Source organism: Melanerpes formicivorus, unplaced genomic scaffold, assembly GCF_026170545.1.
Source record: "Melanerpes formicivorus ecotype bairdi unplaced genomic scaffold, bMelFor1.0.p_v2 SCAF_3, whole genome shotgun sequence".
In the NCBI taxonomy this organism is placed as follows: Eukaryota; Metazoa; Chordata; class Aves; order Piciformes; family Picidae; genus Melanerpes; species Melanerpes formicivorus.
The window spans coordinates 32,788,935-32,806,119 of NW_027142355.1; the positions used below are offsets into that span (position 1 = coordinate 32,788,935).

Consider the following 17,185-nt stretch of genomic DNA (forward strand, 5'->3'; position numbering starts at 1 on the left):
AAATACTACTGTATTACTAAAGTGGGATATGCTCATTTATCTTCTTACTTCAGCATTGTACATAAAATACATGACCAGGTCAGAATTTGCAATATAGAAGAAATTCCTGAATCAAAAAAAGAAAACACCCAGAAAACCAAACCAAACCAAAACCCCCACCCAAACCAAACCAAAAAGCCAACCAAACAAAAAACCCATGCCAAAACCCAACCCAATCCAAGCAATATTTCATCAATATAAGGGAAAAGAGCTACTACTAATTCACATCACTTGGGAGATAAAGTTTTATAGTCATGGCTGTACCTTCTGCAGTAGCTTTTCCAGCCAGCACCAGAACAAGAGGACACAGTCTCAGGCTGTGCCAGGGGAGGTTCAGGCTGGAGGTCAGGCGGAAGTTTTACACAGAGAGAGTGATTGCCCACTGGAATGGGCTGCCTGGGGAGGTGGTGGAATCGCCATCACTGCAGGTGTTCAGGAGGAGACTTGACAGGGTGCTTGGTTGCAAGGGTTAGTTGATTAGGTGGTGTTGGATGATAGGTTGGACATGATGATCTTGAAGGTCTCTTCCAACCTGGTCTGGTCTGGTCTGGTCTATTCTATTCTGGTCTATTCTATTCTATTCATAACACAACAGCAGTGAAAAACCTTGTGTGGAAGTAAAAGGGATTTAGGCTGAAAACCAAAATACTCTTACTTTAATTACATCATAATCTGGAAGGTTAAAGTGTTTTTCTTCCACTGGACTGCAAGGAAAAGGCTTCTGTTCTTTTACTCTCAAGTGAAATGAGAATGTTGGCCTTTTAGTGTTTTAGTCAGTTGATTCTCATTAATTTGATGGCTAAGAGGCAGGCATGATGAAGAAGAGAGGGAAGGAAAGCATTTTTAGTCTGGGTTCTTTTAAGTCTATTTGAAAAATGAGATGGATGCATATGTGCTATTACTGCATATTTTGTTTATGCAGCCTGAGCTCTGCAAGTGTATAATAAATAAGGCTTCAGCCCTTATTCCATGTTTCCCTTTGTTCTTTTCACTTTTTTGGAGAGTACTCATACAACAGCTTGAAGGGCATGTCAGCAAAGCCAGATTCAATAAAGATGAAGTCTTGAGGCTTATCCTGGCAGAAGTAACTTACATCTGCAGAGCGCCTACACAGAATTTTTTTAACTATTGCCAGACTGCTGACTGTACTGTGTGTCAGCCTTGTGATGTTTTATCTTCTGCATGTTTCTGTCATTACACTCACTATGTTGCTTAAGCAAAATCTTTGATACTAGTCGTGTTTATTTGGCTAAGAATCTCCACTGACAGATTCTGTCTGTAGAAATAGCTTAAAAACCTCTCTTGCTGGGATCAGAGCTGGTAGATTTGGGATGACTTTGAACCAAAGCTACACATAATGTGGCCAGTAAGGTCTGGATAGGGGCTGAGGAAACCTTTATATAGCAAATTCTAGTGATGTGGATTTCAGCTGATCTCAATATACCCAAAGTAGCCTTAGCTATATTATGTTCTCTTAAATCTTTAACAGATTCATAATGTCATGTTGCAGGTCACCAAGTCTGGCACCTCCATTCATTACATAACTCCTAGTTAGTCTGAAATATCCCAGGCATAATAAATTCATTATACTATAGGCTTAGAAATGTTTGTAGCCTCTTTTCACCTTTTCCTCCCCTGTTGAGACACAGGTTTTGGGACACCTGAATTATTTAATCTGTCTGAAGGAACTTAAAATCAGGTGTGACCAGGTTAGTACATAACTTCATTTGAATAGGAACTGCTGCCTGTGTTGACTTTTTTACTTAACAGAGAGTACTTGCCCAGGGAGGTGGTGGAGTCACCGTCCTTGGAGGTGTTCAAGAGGAGATTGGACGTGGCACTTGGTGCCATGGTCTAGTCATGAGGTCTATGGTGACAGGTTGGACTTGATGATCCTCGAGGTCTCTTCCAACCTTAGTTATACTGTGATACTGTGATACTTTTCCAAGAAGGGAGAGATCTGATTTATGGGCTCTGCCCTACCTGCAAAGGATTGAGTTTACCTATCCAGGTGATTGCCCTTGTTACTTGGGCAAAGGTTATCCTGTGTCAGCCCAGCCTCCACTCACCCTCTTCAAAATGAGCTGAGTGCTAGCAGGTGTTTGAGAGTCAGGATTATCTGATGTGAAATAGATGCAGGTTCTCCAGAGCTGTATCTGGCGTATTGGTCCTGCCAACGTTGTGAGTTTCCTTGCGTTTTTGTATATTATATGATGCCTTCTTGAACAGTACTTGTATTTCTGACTTCATAGTATCTTGACTTTGAGAGAGAAGGTAGCAAATGCTGTTACTAGGATATCTCTAGCTAGGATACTTTCCTAGATGTCAGAGATGGGGTTCTCTGACGGCATAAATACCGGTAGCTGAGGTTTGCTTCCTCCTGGTCTTTACTCTGGCTAGCATGTTATCTAAATGGTGGTTACTGCTGTCCACTTTCAGAAAGCTGTGCAGGCTGGATCATGTGTAGTTGTAGGAACTTGGTGTTCAGTGACTGACTATGCTAGAAGCTTACATCTTGCTGTGGGCATCCTGGAATGCTTGAGTTTTGTACTTCACTGCCTGAGTTACCAAATATGAGTAGTCTAAATTTGACTGGACTTGTTACAGGTGTTGAGAGGTGCCTGCATTCCTCTTATCAATGACTTAAACTGTAGATGTTGTGTTTAGGAGAAGAGATCTCATCTTTCTGAAAAGCACTTTAAATTACAGCAATGCACTGTCTGTGTTTTGGAAAGAGAACCTGATGTTTTGTTTATTTGTAACCTAAAATGTGTGTTGGTGTGGATTGTTTGGGTTTTGGTGGTAAAGTGTCAGATAATGGACTTCTGATACAATTACTCTTCTGTATGTAAATGTTTTCTAGCAAATAAGAGTAAGACTTCACAAAATAGTTCCTGTCCTGACAAAAAGGGACAAATAAACCAAAAATGATAGCTAAGAAGTGGATAACTCGGTGTCAGTAGGGTAATAATGACTTAAGGGTTTGTGATCAGAAAGTCAGTATTGGCTGCCTAAGTTGATTGAATGGAGTCTTAGGTTCACAAAAAGGCAAAATGTGGAAAGTATCATCATGAAAAAAACTTGCAAATGCTTTGGATTTTAAGAGGTGGGTTGGGTTTTTTTTGTGAGGTATAAACCGAGAAGTTTCTATCTGCTGGCAGCTTGCTGAGGTCCCAGCTGTATTCATTTGGCCTTGATCTGCTAGAGAATCCAGGCACCTGTACAAGTACAATGCTACATTGTTTTTGTGGAAATACTCACAAGGCTGTTATGTAAACAAAGTGGAAATGCCAGACGTGGTTGGAATATGACCATCTGATGAACTTTCCAGTGAGTGTACTTAGAGAATTGATATATTGAAGAGATAAGGCACTATCATCCTTTGCAGCAAGTCTCTTTATCTTGGGAGTCATAGCTCTTCTGAGATGCAGCTAACTGGTAACTGGTGTACTGCACCATCCTATGTGCCTGGATGCTGCAAGGGGCTCCCAGTGAACAAAGCAAAGAAGATATCAGAGTAGATGCAACAGGGCACAAGGCAGATGAGGCAGTGTATTTCTGAAATGCTATCCAGCATGAAAAGAGTCAAGAGAGCAAGCTAAGTGAATGTGGTGAAAATAATCTTTCACAATGGGTTTTATGCGACTCTTACCATGTTGGGTCTTTGGCTAGGTGGCTTAGGTTAGGCATAATAGATCTTGAGTGTACATGAGTTAGGTGTTGGAATCTTGAATGTGCTTTACCCCTCTCTCCAATGAGATATTTCTGTTTTGCTCTGGCTGTGGTGGATCTCTATAGCAGCTGGGTCACTGTAAGAACAGAAGGAAGGTTGAAGGAGAGCATGCAAGGGAGAAGAAAAACAGGAAACTGAGCTTTACAACTAAAAAGCACAGGCACATGTTGTTTTGACAGGAATGCTTTCCAGTGCTTGCCTGTAAATAAGATGGAAGAATGAAGGGGATGTAAGAATAAGGGTAACTAACCTGTGGAAAAGGAGGACATCTGGAGAGTCTTGACAGGATTGAGGAGTGGTCCTGTGCCAACTGCATGAGGATTCAACAAGTCAAAGTGCAAGGTTGTGCATCTGGGTCAAATACAGGCTGGGTACAGAGCGGGTTGGAGTAGCTCTGAAGATGGAGACTTGTGTGTATTGATTGAGCACCTCAGTACAAAACAGCAGTGTGCTTGTGTGGCCCAGAATGCAAAACATATCCTGGGCTGCATCAAGAGGAGTGTGGCCAACAGGTTAAGAGAGGTGATTTTCCCCTTTATACTGCTCTTGTGAGACCCTACCTTGAATACTGTGTCCCCATCCTGAGAATGACGCAGAGCAGTTGAAGTGAGTCTGAAGGAGGGCCACAAAGATGATCTGAGCCGTGGAATGTCTCTGCTGAGGATAGGCTGAGGGAGCTGGAGTTGTTCAGCTTAGAGAAGACTTCAGTGGGACCTTAGAGCTGCCTTCCAGTACCTGAAGGGATCATACAGGAAGGCTGAAGAGGGACTTTTAATAAGGGTTCCCAGCAATAGGACAAGAAGGAATGATTTTAAGCTGAGGGAGAGGTTTAAACTGGATCTTAGGAAGCTCATCAGTACAAGGGAGGTGAGACTTTGGAATAGGTTGCCCAGGGAGATGCCTCCTCCCTGGGGATGTTGGATGAGGCCTTGAGCAATCAAATCTAGTTGAGAGGTGTCCCTGCCCATGGTGGGGAGGTTGGAGTAGATAATCTCTAAGGCTGCTTCCAATCTAAGCCATTTTATGATTCTCTGATCATCTATATACTCTACCATGAACTCTGGCAAAGGACATAAGGTGAAAATGCACTGGTATAGAACCACAATAACTATACTGTGCCTACAGAGTGAGACAGTAACCAAATTGACAAGTCAGTGGTGCTTTTAGGTGACAAGGATCTTGGTTAACCTGTGGAAGAGCTGGCTAACATAAGAACCCGTGAGATCCCACAAACAGTGTTGCTGCCATGTACCACAGATCCCTAGGCAACATGTGAAAGCCTGATCACACCCATCTGCTTCTTAAAGTGTCTAATCTCACCCCTGAGGGATAACGTGTCAGAAACTTGGGAAGTTGAAACTCAGCATCTTCCTAGATGCCCTGTTTGAGCTTGTCTTTGCTGCATGTCCCATGAATTATATATTCTTTTTTTTTTTTACTCTTTGAGGTAAATCTTGCAAAACAATGGAACTGTAGCACTTTCATCTCACCCAGCAGCAAAAGCAACACAGTTTTATTTCCATCTGAGGTAGCAGATTTGGAGGAAATCTTTGTTTATGTGAGGTTTTAGAGGTGTTCATGTGCACTTTCTTGAGCTAACGTCTGTCAGATGCTGCTGCTGCTGCTTTCATTCCTTTCCCAGGAAGAGAAGGGCATGTGCAGGGAGTGTTTTGTTTAAGAATTTTTCAAGTAATTTCTCACACACACATTTACATGTTAGTGTCTGCTTATGTTAGAGGAGACAAGGTTGCAGAAATGCGTCTTTATAAGGTGCCAAAGTTTTGTTCTGAAGACGCCTGCTATTTGGGCTTTGCTCTGGACGTGATCTTGGGTCAGTCCTGAAAAAAGTGCTTTCCTCTTCCATTGCCAAGCTAACTCTCTGTAAAATGGGGAGATGGTTGCAGGTGTGATTGTGTATCATTGCCTTGGTCTTGGATGAAATCTGTCTTATAGATATGATGGACTTGATGGTTGCTAAGAAACTAAAGTGCCCTAACCTGGAGAGCTCTGGAAAGTTTGAGAGGAAAGGTGTTTTCTGATGGCTTTTGTTAACCTTGTCAGCTATGTAGTTAGAAGCTTCAGAGAGCACTTCAGAATGGCCTAACCCTTTGAGGCTCATATGTTGAAGACTAGTGGGAATAATTGTTGGTAAGCCCAGCTACATGTGTAGTTATGTGTAGTACATGTTAAAATTTGAGACCACACTGAATTTTTTACTTGGAGCAGAAGGACGTGCAAGAAAGCTGTCGTCCACGGCACATGCTTCTGGCACCCAAGAAGCTCTTGACATTTTCAGAAAGTGAAAGAGCCTTCTTCAGCCTTTCATGAAGGGACTTCTTTGTTGTGGTTGAGGAGATGACAATCTACGTATGTTGCACGAATGCAGTATTTTATCCTCTTAAGTCACTGCATTGATTGTTGAAATCCAAGGATGTACGCTCCAAGAGCTTTGATCTCTTCTTCCCTTTTTCTTAATCAGCTAATTATATTTGTAAGAAGTAGCTACCAGCCTGCTAATAATTGCAGGCTGAATGGAAAAAAAAAAAAGAAGCTGTTAGTGTCTGCCAGTGAAGAAATACTCAAAATGAAGCCATTATTCATGGTTTCACTTAAATAAAAAAAGCAAGAACCTAATCTTGAAGAAGCTGTGAAATGCAGCAGTGGGTTGAACAGGAGGATGCTCCTCCTTAAAACTTGTGAATAGGAGTAATTGGAAACAGGTACAGTGTTGTGCTTTCTAAATGCTTTGAAAATGGAAGTAATCATGTAAAAAAAGTTGCTGTTTGCAAACCTGTGCTCTCCAAAGTGCAAAGCTCTACAGCGTGTAGAACCATACTGTAATGGAAAAAGTGATTTTCAAATTGGCAGGAACAGATATGTTCTCTTCAAGCTACCATCAAAGAGTAGGCTAAGTAAAATCAAGTACTAAGCTAAGTACGTTTGTTACTAATAGAAGGACATCTCAGTAAGTGTATGCCTTGTTTGGAATTGCAAATGTGGTGGAATTTTACAGCTTTGTTTGTGGACCTGATTGAATTACTGCTGCTGTAGGAAAGCAGTGCAGAATGACTCAACGCTGTTTCTTCATTTTGGAAAGCATTTTCTGTATGAACTGTTGTTGACAAAATAAGTAATGGCTGCTCTGTTTATTTACATAATAGGTTTATGTGTGTTATTTACAAGATATGTTTTGCATAATACTTTCTTTGAGGAATATGTTTGTCTTTACAGGTAGCAAGAAGGGGAAATAGGAGGGAGGGGAAAATTATGGGGGGGGGGGAGGGGGTGTGTGAATTATAGCTGTTGACTTCCTGCTGTTTTCTACTTGCTTTTAGAGTATGAAAACCATATCTGAACCTCACTGTGTTCCACACACCTGTCAAATTGCTCATCTTCTTTAAAATGAGATAAATTATAAATCTGTGTCTAGAATTGGTCATCTAATATAGGAGAAGGTCCATAAAAGGTTGATACAGAACATGAAGGGTTTTTTTTCGCCTTCATCTTATCTTTTCTTGACCATTTGAGACATCCAACCTTTGAGGGACCCAGTGGCTCAGAGCTTGCCCATCTGTTTCAGAGCATGGTCTTTCAATTTTGCATTTGTCTCTTTAAGCATGCTGATCAGTGGGTTAATATCTGGAATCCTTCCAGCAGCTCACAGGAAGAAGGCATGCTATTTTAAATGGAAAGGATTTGCTGTCTTGCACGAATGAAAACATCTGGATCCCTACACTTCTCTGTTAGAGTTTGATTGAGCTGGGCTAGTCTTTGGCACATGGCAAGTGTGGAGCCATATGGTCTTTGTGCTGTCAGTGAGCTTTTTCAGTGCATACCTTTGCCTGCCCATGAGCTTGCTCTTAACAGTAGCTGCTACTGCAGCCTGAAACATAAATGTTCCAGGAGCTCTGAGGCTGTTGTGCCATTTTCTTGAACAGCTTAGTTGCATTTTTTGCACGGTAAAAACTCCAGCAGTCTGCTGAAGAAAGCTGAATTGTTGCCTTCCCTTGCAGTACTGCGTCCACCTTGTGCTAGTGCCAGATGTGTGGCATCATTCTCTGACTTGATTTTTTGTATGTCATAACATAAACTTTGTATCAGAAGGAAAAAAAGTTAGCTCAATCCCTTATTTTCTACACTTAGGCAAATGAAGCACAGATATTTAATGTTTTTATCTGGCTACCCTATTCTTCTAATCAACAAGGACAGAGGCACAGGCAGACAATCTGAATCATTGTAGCTGCCACGTACAAGATGCCTTTTCATCTGAAATTTCCTGTCTGTTGTAATTTATATACTTCAAAAACAACAAAAAGATTTCTTTTGCTGCTCTCTTAACCAGAATTATTGCTTTGTATACAAGTGCCAGCATTATACTTCTCTGTCATCTTGTCAGGATGTGTTGCTTCAAGTTATTGAAGTTCTATTCTTAGGGGAGAAGCCTAAACTCCATACCCAGATGCTAAGTTTTACACTTTTAGTGAGCCACTTAGAGATTAAATGACACCTGAGAAGCTAATGGAGTGGATAGAGAAATATGTGCTGGACTACTACAAAAGGAAGAAATTCTTCATAGAGGAGTGATTACCACAGTATCACCAAGGTTGGAAGAGACCTCAAAGATCATCAGGTCCAACCCATCACCACAGACCTCATGACTAGACCATGGCACCAAGTGCCACGTCTAATCCCCTCTTGAACACATTGCCCATTGGAATGTGCTGCCCAGGGAGGTGGTGGAGGTGTTTAGGAGGATACTTGATGGGGTGCTTGGCTGCATGGTTTAGTTGTTTAGTTGATTAGGTAGTGTTGGATGATAGGTTGGATGCGATGATCTTGAAGGTCTCTTCCAACCTGGTCTGGTCTATTTTTTTTTGATTCTGTTTGATTCTAATCATAAATTGCATGCACCATCACTGATGTTGCTGTTTCTGATTTTAGGTGAATTGCATTTTGCCCAAGTTCATTTATTGTACCTTTTATCAGTAAGTGACTGGCCAAACCACAATGAATCTGTCTTATTAAGTAGGTGAACAATAGCAACTGATGTTAACCAGGCTGTGCCAAGCCATCTGCCTGATCTTACTTCGTTTGAGTACTGATCGTACTCAACAGCGTACAAAGTTCTGAACAATATCCGCCTATGTAAAGTTAGTGTCAGAGAATTCAGAGCACACAGGACAATTAAGATTGTATTAATCTTGCCTAATGATAAATATCTTTTCTCATTCTGTAAGTATTGAAGATGAGTTAGGCACCTATTTTTAGCAAAGGTGATTAGTTCACTCTGAAATCTCAGTGCAGTGAGTTAGGAGAAGATTTATTTGTCCTCTCAAAGACGAAAATAGCAATGATGAATTTTAAACTCTTTGGAAGTTTCATATGAACCTGCTTCTTTCTAGTGCTTTTTACTTCAGATTGTTGGAATAAAAGGCCTCTTTACTGTAGAGCTCTTGTAAAACCAGAATGAAGCTTTCTGAATCTTGTGTCGCCCAAGAATAAATAAAATTTAAGGGCAAATAATGTAATATCACATAAGACCCTTAATGGGAAGGTTGTGAGTTCAAGCCTACAGTGGGCAGTAGTGTCCTCCCTACTCTAGTCATGAGGTCTGTGGTGACAGGTTGGACTCGATGATCTTTGAGGTCTCTTCCAACCTTAGTGATACTGAATACTGAATGTTTAACTTTCTAACATTCCATTTCACATAGGTCTGACATTCCTTTGTTCTGGAATTATATATTTCACTAATTCAAATGGGAACTTGTATGTACAAGGAATCAGTTTCCATGTTCATCATATGTAAAATGCCAGCTTAAACTCAAAAAGGAATTTCAGGTACAAAACTGGGCTTGGAATGCGCAGACTGTGCTGTGCTATTTGAGATGCTGCTCTCTAACTCCATAGTCTTAACTTAATGACACTCTGAGTGTTACATTTTTCATTGAACAAATAAAACAGACCTACAGTAACCAGATCAACCCTTATCCTATGTTACAGATATTTTGGTTGCTAAACTTAGAACATTGTTACTCAAAATCTGACAGGTATTTGCATGAGAAAAGATGAACTTGAAGTGCTCCAGTAAGGTCTCCTTATTTAGAAACCAGCTTTGAAATCATTTAACATACAGATTCATGTCATATCCAGTCTCATTAATCTCTATATTTTTGGGATTGGAATAAAGTAAGCCCAAATGTTGGAAGGCAATCTGAATTCCCTAAGAATCAGTGTACCACTGGTTTAGCTGACTCTGCTGTAGTGGAAGAAATGATGTGAACAGCTGTGTCAGCTGAGAGCACTTCCTAGATCTCAGCTTTGACTGTTCTCAGCGCTTTTTCAGAAGACAGCTGACTCTCCAGTTTCTGGAGGAATCTGAGTAGCTGTTTGTGGAGCCTTGGTGATGGGTCTTAGTGAGTGAAGATGCAGATGTGTGCTTGAAATGGTACAGAATGCCAGCCACCCAAGCAGGACAGCAGTGCTTCGCTTTTGGCAGACTTCAGAGAGATGGAGTTCGTTCAGGGAAAGACCATACAAAGACAGAGAGACTGGTGATGTTCTTTTGGCGAGAGAACAGGAGAGGGCAGAGAGCAGGGAGGTCATAGTGCCCCTGTACTCTGGTTTGGTTAGGCTGCACCTTGAGTCCTGTGTCCAGTTCTGGGCCCCTCAGTTTAAGAAGGACATCGAAACACTTGAGCGTGTCCAGAGAAGGGCAACAAGGCTGGTGAGAGGCCTTGAACACAAGCCCTATGAGGAGAGGCTGAGGGAGCTGGGATTGTTTAGCCTGGAGAAGAGGAGGCTCAGGGGTGACCTCATTGCCCTCTACAACTACCTGAAAGGTGGTTGTAGCCAGGAAGGGGTTGGCCTCTTCTCCCAGGCAACCAGCACCGGAACAAGGGGACACAGTCTCAAGCTGCGCCAGGGGAGGTTTAGGCTCGAGGTGAGGAGGAAGTTCTTCACCGAGCGAGTCATTCGTCATTGGAACGGGTTGCCCAGGGAGGTGGTTGAGTCATCGACCCTGGAGGCGTTCAAGGGGAGATTGGATGTGGCACTTGGTGCCATGGTCTAGGCATGAGGTCTGTGTTGATAGGTTGGACTCGATGATCCTCGAGGTCCTTTCCAACCTAAGTGATACTGTGTGATACTGTGTGTGTGAACAATGCCAGTTATCTCATTGCTCAAAATAAGACATTTTAATCTGCATTTTTGTTGCTTTTTGGGGTATTTTTGGGGGGTATGTGTGTTTTTGTTTTGTATGGACATCTAAGGTACACGAAGGAAGTCTGCCTCCTATCAAATGAGGACAGTTGTAAAAGATAGGCAGGCTGTTGGGCAAAAGGTGCTTTCATTAAATCTGACATAGAGGGATTTCTTATATTTACTTAAAGGTTTTAGGGCTTTTGTTTGGTTGTGTGCTGGTGGCTTGTGGTTTTTTTTTTAAATGAGGGCTGAGAAATTATGACATGTGGGGGCTGTTTCCTGCAAAATGTTTTTCTTAGTCATCTTTATTGATATGGCTATGAATTTATTCTGGTGCTTTGTGGTTTTATGTTTCCACTCAGTTTGAACAAGCATATTTAGCTGTGGAGAAGAATATCAGGTTTTAGGATGCACATGTGTCAGATGCATTGATTCTGAGGATGCCTCTCTGAGGAGGCATTAAAAGCTACAGCTGGAAGGATACATTGGCTGTAGAAATACCTTACAGTTTTGGTTGGGGGAACTTTATTTATTGTTTATTTTCTGTATTTTTTTAGTCTCCATTTGGTTTTAATTGGTCTGTGGTGCACTCGTGGCTAGTTCTGAATTTGGTGACATTTGGGATAGGAGGTGTTGTTTAAATGCTATAAGGAGACTTTTTCAAAGTTTCATGTGTACGTTGTTGTCTAGCAATTAGAAAGCTGTTGTATTTTTTCCTATTCAAAATCAAAGCAAAATCCAGACCTAAAAACCTCACTCCTGTCAAAGTATGTTGTGTGTAAATGTATGTAGTCTGTATCCAAGAGGACCAATGGCATCCTGGCCTGCATCAAGAACAGTGTGGCCAGCAGGAGCAGGGAGGTCATTCTGCCCCTGTATACTGCACTGGTTAGGCCACACCTCGAGTACTGTGTCCAGTTCTGGGCCCCTCAGTTTAGGAAGGATGTTGACTTGCTGGAGTGTGTCCAGAGAAAGGCAGCAAAGTTGGTGAGGGGCTTGGAGCACAAGCCCTATGAGGAGAGGCTGAGGGAGCTGGGGCTGCTTAGCCTGGAGAAGAGGAGACTCAGGGGTGACCTTATTGCTCTCTACAACTACCTGAAGGGAGGTTGTAGACAGGCGGATGTTGATCTCTTCTCCCAGGCAGCCAGTACCAGAACAAGAGGACACAGTCTCAGGCTGCACCAGGGGAGGTTCAGGGTGGATGTTAGGAAGAAGTTCTATACAGAGAGAGTGATTGCCTATTGAAATGGGCTGCCTGGGGAGGTGGTGGAGTTGCCGTCATTGGAGGTGTTCAGGGGGAGACTTGATGGGGTGCTTGGTGCCATGGGTTAGTTGTTTAGGTGGGTTGGATTGGTTGATGGGTTGGATGCGATGATCTTGAAGGTCTCTTCCAACCTGTTTATTATTATTAATTTAAATCTAGACTTTAGCAAAAGGAAAATAGAATGGTCCTGTATTCATGTTGGACTCTAGGGGATCAGATGGTTTTGCTAGTATTACTGAACTGACAGAAGCTACAGAGAATATAGGGAACACTGCTGCAGCAGATACCTGAACACCGGTGTAAAATATAATCCTTGCCTCCTGAATTAACAATGTAAGTAAAGGAGTCAAACTAAAAGAAAGTGATATAAACATTTAATGTTCAGTGTGGTGCTTTCCAAAAACCTTTTAAACCCCAACTTTCTTAAAATACTCTTTAATGGAAAGGCTTGTAACATTTTATTTGATATGGTGAAGCTATTAGTAGGCTAGGTAGTAAGGTGCAAGGGATAGTATAAAAGGAACATCTGAAGTTTTATCTGTTAAACAGATTTTTTTCCAGTCTGCTGCCTCTTTTTTTCTCTTTCTTGGTTTTTTTTCTAATGTGCCTTTTGAACTGTGAATTTTGGATACAGTTTAACTTTCCCTCACAACAGGTTTCCAGTTTCAGTTCCTATATGACTATAAAACTGCTTTTGTGATGAGACTTAACATTTTTATTCCATTCCAACTGCCATAATTTCTCAAACTGCTGCTTTACATGTGAGGATTTGGAACTGATTGAACTATAAAAGCTCCTGTGAGTAGCAAACTATTGTCTCTTCTCATGGTCTGAAACTATAATCATTTTGGAGGGAATTCCTTTCAAATGCAAGTTGTTTCTGTGAATAGAATAGAATAAACCAGGTTGGAAGACACCTTCAAGATCATAGTGTCCAACCTATCATCCAACACCACCCAACCAACTAAACCAAACAACCAAGCACCCTGTCAAGTCTCCTCCTGAACACCTCCAGTGACAGTGACTCTACCACCTCCCCGGGCAGTCCATTCCAATGGGCAATCACTCTCTCTGTGTACAACTTCCTCCTAACCTCCAGCCTGAACTTCCCCTGGCACAGCCTGAGACTGTGTCCTCTTGTTCTGGTACTGGTTGCCTGGGAGCAGAGACCAACCTCTGCCTGTCTACAGCTCCCCTTCAGGTAATTGTAGAGAGTAATAAGGTCACCCTTGAGTCTCCTCTTCTCCAGGCTAAGCAACCCCAGCTCCCTCAGCCTCTCCTCATAGGGCTTGTGTTGCAAGCCCCTCACCAACTTTGTTGCCCTTCTCTGGACTCGTTCCAGCAAGTCAACATCCTTCCTAAACTGAGGGGCCCCAGAATTGGACACAGTACTTGAGGTGCAGCCTAACCAGTGCAGTGTACAGGGTAGAATGACCTCCCTGTTCCTGCTGGTTACACTGCTCTTGAATAGTATGACACAGCTTGCAGTCTCCAACCAAGGTAGCTTTGCAGTAAGAAGGATCATTCATCAAGGTGAAGATAGTCAACAGTAACTACTTTTCCCTCCCTTCTATGTCCTTTAATTCAGTGATGCTGTTAAGGCAGTGGGGAAAGGGCAGAGAAAAGACAGCCTTGAGTGCATGTACTCATTCCTTCATGCAGCAGTGCTTCAAGAAGCTGTGAGCTTTTAAAGCTGATCTGTAGAATTTTGATAAATTCAGTTTCAAGTAATGAAATTTGTGATAGCAGTGTGATGGCTGATTCTTCTGTTTTTGTGGATAACTGAGGGACTGGTTATGAAGGGCAGTCACTATTGTATGCATTAGGGATGAACAGTGAACACAGGGTTTGGGGTTTTGTTTTGTTTTGTGGCTTTTTTTTGATTGGTTTGTGGTGGTGGGTTGTTTGGTGGTTGTTTTGCTGTTTGTGTTTTTTGCAGCTGAATCTAGAAGAGTCACTAACAGCAAAAGCTGATAGTATTCAAATGTGATGAGTAACGATGGCAATATTGGCTCTGTACCTAAGTTCTCAGGTTGTCAGACCCATACAGTTGTGGCTGTTCTGCCAGCTCCCAGAAGGTCTTTCAGGAGTGAACATTGGAATGGGCTGCCCTGGGAGGTGGTGGTGTCACCATCACTGGAGGTGTTTAAGAAGAGACTGGATGGGGTGCTTGGTGTCATGGTTTAGTTGATTAGAGTGTTGGGTGATGGGTTGGACTTGATGATCTTGAAGGTCTTTTCCAACCTGGTCTGATTCCTATTCTATTCTATTCTATTCTATTCTATTCTATTCTATTCTATTCTATTCTATTCTATTCTATTCTATTCTATTCTATTCTATTCTATTCTATTCTATTCTATTCTATTCTATTCTATTCTATTCTATTCTATTCTATTCTATTCTATTCTATTCTATTCTATTCTATTCTATTCTATTCGTGTCTCTGTCCTGGTCCCCATCCTCCCCTCTTCTCCTGGCACATGATGTGTGGCAGATCACACCACCAGCATTTTACGGTATGCTGCGATCTGTGACTAGACAAGTCAGGGTGTGATTTTGTGTCTGTGGCAAACCAAAAGGATACCTCTGGCCATCATCTTCTGGGCAGACAAATTTGATACTAAATGTAAATACTGTGCTTGTCAATACACACAGGTAGTGAGTGCATCTGTGTGATGTGTTCTGTAGTCATAAGTGGCTTTTATGAAGAAGCTCCTGTTGGTTAGGCTCAGTAATAGTACAGATTAACCCTAAATTCTGAACTGAAGCCGTTCTTAATATGCCTTGTTGAAACAAAGAGGGGAATCCCTGAAGATCTGGGTACAACTACTCAGCTGGGAGCTGCACAGTAAAAAGCCAGTTGATTTCAGGGCTGTGCCAAGCCCATTTACAGACAGCACATACCTTTTTCTACACACCAGATTTGTAAACCAGATTAATATCATGTTCTTTCACAGAAACATTCAGTTTGGAAAAGACCCTCAGGATCTTTACCATGCTACATTTAGCTCAAAACTGTTATATTTTTCTTCCCTTAGAAGTGTATTTATTTGTTTGAGGTTATGTCTGGTGTTTGGTTGTTTTGTTGTTGCTGTGTTTGGGTTTTTTTGCTGTCTCTTCCAGCCTCTGGACAGAGAAGCATCCCACTGGCCTCAGCAGCTAATAGGAAGGTGGTGGAGGGAGTGATGGCCTAGCAGATGAGGGGAGGTGTAAGCAGGGCGAGTCTGAAGTGCTGAAATACTGCAATAGGTATGAGGAGCCTAGAACAGAGGGGAAGTCATGGTTGAAGTAGGGTTTTGAAATAGGAGGATGTGGACTATTTTGGAGGGGATGGATTTCAGGGTGAACTGTAGAATACAGAAAGAGTGAAAAACTGGGGCAGAAGAACTTGGTGAAATCAAAATGGCTTCTGATGGCCACTTTTGTTTTTATTGACATTTCTGTGTTAAATGTGTTTTTGAAGTTGGCTTTCAAATATGTTTTGCTGCCTTCTTGGTGCAGAAGCCTTCAGTCTTCAGTTAGTGGCTGCAGTCATCTAAAAACAATCAGTCTTCTCTGTTCTTATTTTTTATGTATTTTTTTTCTGTTGTTTGATAATGCTGTTTGAGAAGATACAAAAAGTCATGGGTCAGATGAATTAAGTTATAAGTTGCTGTCAGTAAGAAGAGGAAGGTGGTCAGTGCTGCTTGAAGAATGGGGAAGGAGGTGGTAGCAGGGACTGTGCTGTGTGGATTGGAGAAGTGTCGAGCACTCTGCTTTTGTTATCTGCGGCTTTTATGTAGTTAATTAATGAGTTTAATTCTTGTCATCTGCTTATCTTCTGTAAGTTTAATTGCTTGGCAAAGACTACTGTATTGTGTGTCCTGTCAGGGTTCTGCATTGAAAACAAGACATTAATAAATGTTTTACATTATTGTTTTCTCCCTGGTCTTGTAAGCTAAGTTGAAGCAGAAGTGAAAAAGGCTTTGCAGCGCTATCAGGTGGAGGGGTCTTGGTTAGTTCTGATAATGTTTGAGTTGCACTGTTCGTACAGAGGCATGTTAGAGAGCAGCTGGTAGTCTGTGTCATATAAACCAATTCAGAGATTATTCCTCTGGAGGAAACTCAGCGATGGAGATCTGTGCCCAAACAGTTGGGGCCAAAAAGTGTTTTTTCCATGCTTACTTTGAAGTAGTAAGTTCCCACCTTATCCGAGAAAGAAATTAAGGAGTACTTATCAACGTTGCAAACACCTCTATCTTCAAAATGATAACGTTTAAGATGTCACTAATTAGAAACACAATTTAAAGTACATGGAAGGGACCAAAGTGTTATGGTTTAAACTGCTTTCGTGCTCTCCGTAAATTCCCATGCAAAAGAGTGAGGATGGAATCACAGCCAAGGGCATTGAAGAGTGCCTTTAGGTTATCACATCCCTTGTGAATGCAAGAGTTATCTCCCTGTTTATAAAGCTGGAAAGAGCTGAAGTGCAATAAGCTAGAGCTGAGGTGAAAGCTTTCCAACATTCAGGAGCTGGGAAATGTGAAACCAAGGTCTGGCTTCTTGTATGTGGGACTAAGCACTCAGCTATCCTTGAGGCCTCTGGGATGCCAGACCCTTGCAGTAGAGGTTTTAATACTGTCTTTCTCAGCTGTTGGGAGGTCTGTTAGCTTTAAGTTAGGTACTGTTGTATGCTGTAACACAAGGAGTGAAGGTTTGCTACAGACTCTATGCAGGTTAGTCAAGAAAAACTCAGTGTTGGAGCCCAACTCAAACCACAGTCATGTAGCTTGCTCTGACCCCTTGGTTTTCTGCCTGGGCTGGATCAATGACTAATGATAGACACTCAAGTAGAGAAGAGCCACAGCTACCTGCCATTGACAAGCTGGGCTTTTTAATAGTGACTGTCCACAGAATGCTAATTAGAATGACATGACCTCCTTGCTATATCTGAACAGATACATTAAGAA

The 17,185-nt window shown here is 41.9% G+C and overlaps 1 protein-coding gene across 2 annotated transcripts in view; it reads left to right on the forward strand.

Annotated features, from left to right (window-relative positions):
* Window positions 1–17,185, forward strand: part of PDZRN4 (PDZ domain containing ring finger 4) — a 278,600-nt gene that overhangs the window by 12,497 nt on the left and 248,918 nt on the right. The gene's annotated exons all lie outside the window — the stretch shown is intronic.